The 6034-nt window shown below is 34.6% G+C and overlaps 1 pseudogene; it reads right to left on the reverse strand.

The window, feature by feature from the left end:
* Positions 1–1243: 1243 nt before the first annotated feature.
* LOC133077032 (isoleucine--tRNA ligase, mitochondrial-like) lies at positions 1244–4425 on the reverse strand (annotated as a pseudogene).
* Between the last annotated feature and the right edge of the window lie 1609 nt (positions 4426–6034).

Below are 6034 nucleotides of genomic sequence, written 5' to 3' on the forward strand. Positions count from 1 at the left end.
TTTGAATTCCTTGAGTTTGCAGAACTGCTCAGAACTGCTAACTTAGAGATTTTGATTCAATTAATCTTGGGTGGGGCCTGAACATCTGCATGTTTCAAAATCTTCATAGATGTGTTCTGAATCATTGCTCTAAATATTTAATGAATATAAGCAAGTACTTGTATAAAATATGTGTGTGATCACCTATCTAGAAGATATTTGAAATGTAGACTATTTAAGATTAATATACTTAGAGTAAGTACAGGAGGATGATATTTACATAATCAATTTTGTGGTTGCTCTAAAATTTACTATTTATGTCTTTAATTAATCACACCAAAACACTATCTTTAACATTTCTTGTAATAAAGTTCTTTGGGAGATTAATTTTGTCTGCTTTTTTTCATTTGAATTGTCTATATGTCTTTCTATTTTTGAAGTATACTTTTGCTGGATAAACAATTCTTTGTTCACTGGGTGTGTTTTTTGTTCTTTTTATCTTTTTTCTTCCAGCACTTCATAGATACTCTTCTACTTTTTCTGATTTACATTATTTTTGACCATATGCCCACAATTACTCTTATTTTGTTCCCCTCTATATTATTTCCCCTTCTGTCTTTTTTAAAGATTTCCTTTATCTTGTTTTCAGTAGTCTGATGATAATGTGGCTTGTTGTGGTTTTCTTTGTGTTTATCCTACTGAAATTTGTTCAGCTTTTTGGGACTTTGATTCGTAGTTTTGTCAAATTTGAAAAATTTCTGCCATACTTTTCCCATTTTTTACTGCCTTCCTCTTTTGTGGAAAACCATACTGCATGTGCATTGGAGAATTAATATTTTTGTGAACACTTTTTTCTTGCTTTAATTTGGATATTTTCTATTATGGTATCTCCAAGCTTGCTGATCTTTTTTCCTACCATATTTCCCTGCTACTAAGATCATCTGTTTATTTGTTTTAAGTTTTCCAGAGTGTCTTCATTTTCAGACACTATAGAACTTTAAATACTGTGTCAAAAAGATTTATAAAATATAAAATATTCTCAGCTCAGCCACATTTGAGTGCAAGATAGTCAATATCTATGTCTGAATAAGTCTGTGATATGGATATATGAAATAATACACCTACATATATATTTTTTCACATGTATATATGCACATTACTCTATCTCTATTTATAGTAGATACTTCTTTTATAATTGTGATTTGATATCCATCCTCCACTATTTACTCTTTCACTTATTATCTAGATCTTGGATTTCTTTCCATTATAAACAGTTCATTAAACCCCTAGTCAGTACTGTCAGGGTGTTATTGCTCAGAGAGCTGTTAATAACAAAGTGAAGTACTACTTTCAACCACTCACTTCTGACACAAGGGCAGAGTTTATCTGATGATGCAGCTGTATACTTCCAACAAGGAGGGTATTTTTCTTTGGTAGTTGGCATGACAATCACTTTATATGAAAACTTTTCAGAAATATCACCACCTTCTAAATTAATTAGGATTGTGCCTTTAAGCTCAATTACATCTGCATTTATTGCTCAAGGTTGTTGAGTGAATAAAGTCGTGCGAGAAGTCATCATTAATTCCTTCAACTGAGGGGTACGAGAAGTCTCCTCAGTTCATTGCATCTCTACTACCTCAAAAAGCAGGCCAAGTTCCATCACAGTGATAGCCTTGTACTCTGCTGCATTTTTGCCAGAGATGCTTCCAATAAATGAATCTTGCATTGCACATGCACTCTTTACTGGTTCCGCCTATCTTGCTTCTTCCAGTTCCTTGTTGTATTATTCTACTCAGTACGAAAAACACTCTTGAGTTCTTTATCATGAGGTATGTGCTAGAATATGTCTTCAGCCATGAGAAAGAGTGAAAGCAAAAAAAATACTACATCCAAAATTTTAGTTGATGCAGTCTGACAAGTTGATTTGATTTGACTTCATTTGAGTTGATTTGAGATCATTTTCATTTTCACAATAAAGCCTAACTTTGATTACACTGAAATAAAAGAGAGTTCAGTGGCATAAAATGCTTGTAATAGGCAAACAACTTTTCCAAGATCATATTGTTTATATGACTCAATAATCTTGTTTGCAAAATCCTACAGTTAAGTGTAGCATACTGGTCTATGACAAACATATCCTTAGAAGAACTGAAACGAGTTCTGTACTGAAACCAGCCACCCCCTCCCCCACAAAAAAAGCACATGGTATTCCTAAACTTGCTAACATCTCTGGCAGCATTAAGAACAGATGAACCAACTGTCACTTTAATGATGACACAAGACTCAACTACCACCAAAGAAGGATATCAGTACCTTAGGGAGGCTTCCTGCTTTTATCTTGTGTTCCACTGATGACAACATTATGATTAATGATATTCTCAAAGATTTAAACATCTATTATCCCTTTCTCCAAGGTTAATTCCTGACAACCACTGTCTTACTAAGTGCTTTTTTCCTTGCTGTCACACATGTTAATCAAAAAAGACTGAAACCAACCACCAAGCTGGACTCTTCCTCTCAAGGACAAATTGGCTCTTTAGTCAGTACCTGGAAGAACATGAAGCCATGAAAATCTATTAAACCAGATGTTTAAAATATCCTGGCCTGGCACATATTCCAAGGTATCAGGACCACCAATCTGAGATTTGACTTCTTTTGGAAGCAGTTGCTCAGGGGAAGGAGTCTATTAAATATCACTGCTGTGTTGTTCCACTTGTTCAATAATATGCTCAATGGTTTGGGTGTTGATCAATAATTCATCTTGTGTATTATGACAAAACATAGGAATTTGAACACCTCAATCTCTTTGCCTTGATATATACTAATATATTTGTGTGTCCATGATTTTGACCACGGCATTCACACTTGACCTAGGAGGAAGTTCCCCCTTTTAAAACAATTCCTTGGCTGTGGTCTTAAAATTCATGTGGTCTTAATATCTTACAAACCACTGCTTGCAGACATGAGTAACCACTGGCTTCTGAGTCCTCTAGTCATAAGGATAGCTAAATACCAAATTATCCTTTTTCAACAAATGCTTTGCTGCCTGAAGCACATTTATTACCACAACAGTTCCTTCTTTAAGTACAGTCTTTGAAGTTTAGGACCTGAAACATCTGTGAAAATGTCATCCTCATCTAGTGAAAAATTCATTAACAGGTTGTGTTGAAAATCTACACTGTAATCTTCCTTATCATGAATTGGGACTGTGTGAACCAATCCTGTTTGTTTTGTCATGGTCGTTTAATTTGAAGATAAAAGAGGAGAGCTTTATCAGGAAATATAGGATGGGTACAAATACCTTTTTTCAAAGTTACACTTGAAAATATTGAAATAACTTCGAATATTGTTTCCAAAGTAGAAGCAACAGGTGTTACTTTATCTGCAGGAAATATATAGATATTTCCAGAACTGGAACATTTCTCAATAGTGTACTTGGATTTGGGCACATAGCAAACAATGCAACTGGCTGGAAAAGTCCAAGACTGTGTGGTTCAGACTAAAAAAGCTAACGGAAGATAAACTATCTATAAGGGATGCCAACTTAGAAAGTTTCAAGTGAGAGAATTTTAAATGTATAGAACAACTGACACACTCAGGATTTTATTCAAGTTCTGCTGAAGTAGAACCTAAGCAGTCCTTGACCAGGGAAACCGAAACACAGGTATTGTAATATCAATAAACCAAGCTGTTATCAAACACTTATTAGAAAATTCTCAATTGTTTGGCTTCATATTTTCTATCAAATGTAGAGTAGCAATTATTGCAATCTACTATTACTATCCAAAGACTAAATGCCGATTTCTGTTTCTCATTGGCTGCTTTACCAAATGAACTTTCTAATTTCACGGATGAAAGATTCTGAGCTTTTTCACCAAGTTCTGATAATATTTTTACTTCAATGAGTAACCCATTACAATATCATCCTGACACAAAATGTATTTTGGAAACTGTCATCATAAGGTATCAGCCAGTCATGTCTTTCAAAGTCTTATTTAAAGCATGTCCTACATGAAGGTCACCATTTGCATAAGGAGGTCCGTCATGAAGGCAAAATTCTGTCATTTCTTTCTCTTTGCTGTGAAGTTATGAAAATCTACATTTCTAGAAGTTTCTTCACTTACATCTTCAGCCAATAAAATCTGCTAGATCTCCATGTCTGTGTTGGGCTACTGGTGGCCCAGTAACTTCAAGGCAAAGGGGATCTACAACAGCAGCTCCATGTTGTCCTATTTGCCTCTATTCAGGTTAGGCAGCTGGCCACTGCCTCCGGTGACTAACCATGGCAGACACCTTATCTTGGTTCCTCACCTTCCCAGGTGACAGGAAAGGCAGGGTGGCCCCACAGATTCCCTGCGTGTCTGGCTCCCAAGGGCCCAGCTCAAAAGGCACAGCGGGGCACTCAGGCCTCCACTCCAGCACCTGATGCTCAGCTCCTGCCATCTGGGCCTCAGAGAAACTCCGTGGCCCCCACAGGGAATGCGTGTGTACAGAGCACAGAAGGAGCCTGTGGTGACGTTTTCGTTTCAGATATTTTATTTTTTCTAAGTCTTTTATAGTTTCTTCTTATAACTTTATTTTAAATATTTCATTTATATTTCCTTCAGAGTTTTGAATATATTTCTAATAGCTGTTTTAAATTCGTGTCTGTTAATTCCATTGTCTCCTCTTTTATGGTGTTTCTACCAAAGGGCTGGTGGCTTGGTTATGGATGGAAGCGGAAATGAATGTCTGTGCCTTTAATTTTTAGTTTTAGTTATTAAACTTTTCATGCCATTCTCTATTTCTGTCATTTAAAAATGTTTGTCTTGCCATTGTTTTTCCTTGTATTTCTAATCCATCTATGTATTTTAAACATTTTATACAGTGTAGATAATTATTTACTAGTTTTGATCTTTTTGTTTTTGCTATCTTTGCTCACATTGACTTCTTTCTCACATGCTTTTTTTTTTTTTTTCATTATGAACTCACTACCAAAAACAATAGGTCAAGCTGAGCTAAATTCATCCAATATGTATCAACCTGATGTCAATACACTACAACCTGATATTAATACAGTATCAACCTGATAGTTCCAAAATGAGTCTTAGTAATTTATTAATTCATACTCACATTTACAGTTTAAAAGTGAAATAATTCATTGGCTTGTTTAATATTAGGGTAAGCAATGTTGTTTCTCAGAGTTAGAAGGAAGTTTTAAGAAATCTTATTGTGAGGGTGAATTGGTCAAATGCAGACCACAGCACAATTAAGGAGTAGACAGAGTTTGTCTTTATATATTCTCTTCTCTTTTCCCTCCCCTTGTCCACCTCTGTTACCCACCATTACCTAGTAATCTCATTTCTACAACATGCTTTTAGTGGACTATCATTCCAAACAGTGATATAATATGACTTTAATCCATAACAAATGTGTAGTGCTTTGCAATTTAAAATATGCCTTCTTATATGTTTTGTCTTTTTAGAATTCTCATCACAACTGAAATAAATATTATTAGCTCCATTTTGAAAGTGATAAAACTCAGTTTAAGAGAAGTAAAATGACTTATCCAAGTTCAGACTCTGAAGACTTAGGACTTAAATCAATGTCCTCTAATTCCAAATTCCATGTTATGATAATTTGAATTTTGGTGTTATAAAATTTACCAGTGAACAACTAAATTGCATAGGGTGTCATCCAGTTTCAATTCTAAGACTAAGTATGGATGTTTTAATCCTTGATAGTGTTAATGAGAAATTAAAATAAAATAGATCATATAGATGATAATACTAAATGATCCTTCATTTAATAAATATTGTGTCCTGTACGTGTGCAGGACACTACTGGACAATATAAATTATATGTAATAAAAACATAAATACTATCAAATCAGTAAGACATAATCCCTCATCTCTAGTCCAGATAACCAATGGATAGTTCCTTCTCTTTTGGACAATATCTGATGGAATACTATACTATAACCATACTCAGAGAAAATAAAATGTGGATTACAATGGCAGTCAGCTGATGTAAAGTATTGATCTAGTTAGTGAACTAAAACAATCCTTTCTGC

This window comes from Eubalaena glacialis, chromosome 17 (assembly GCF_028564815.1).
Source record: "Eubalaena glacialis isolate mEubGla1 chromosome 17, mEubGla1.1.hap2.+ XY, whole genome shotgun sequence".
Taxonomy (NCBI): domain Eukaryota; kingdom Metazoa; phylum Chordata; class Mammalia; order Artiodactyla; family Balaenidae; genus Eubalaena; species Eubalaena glacialis.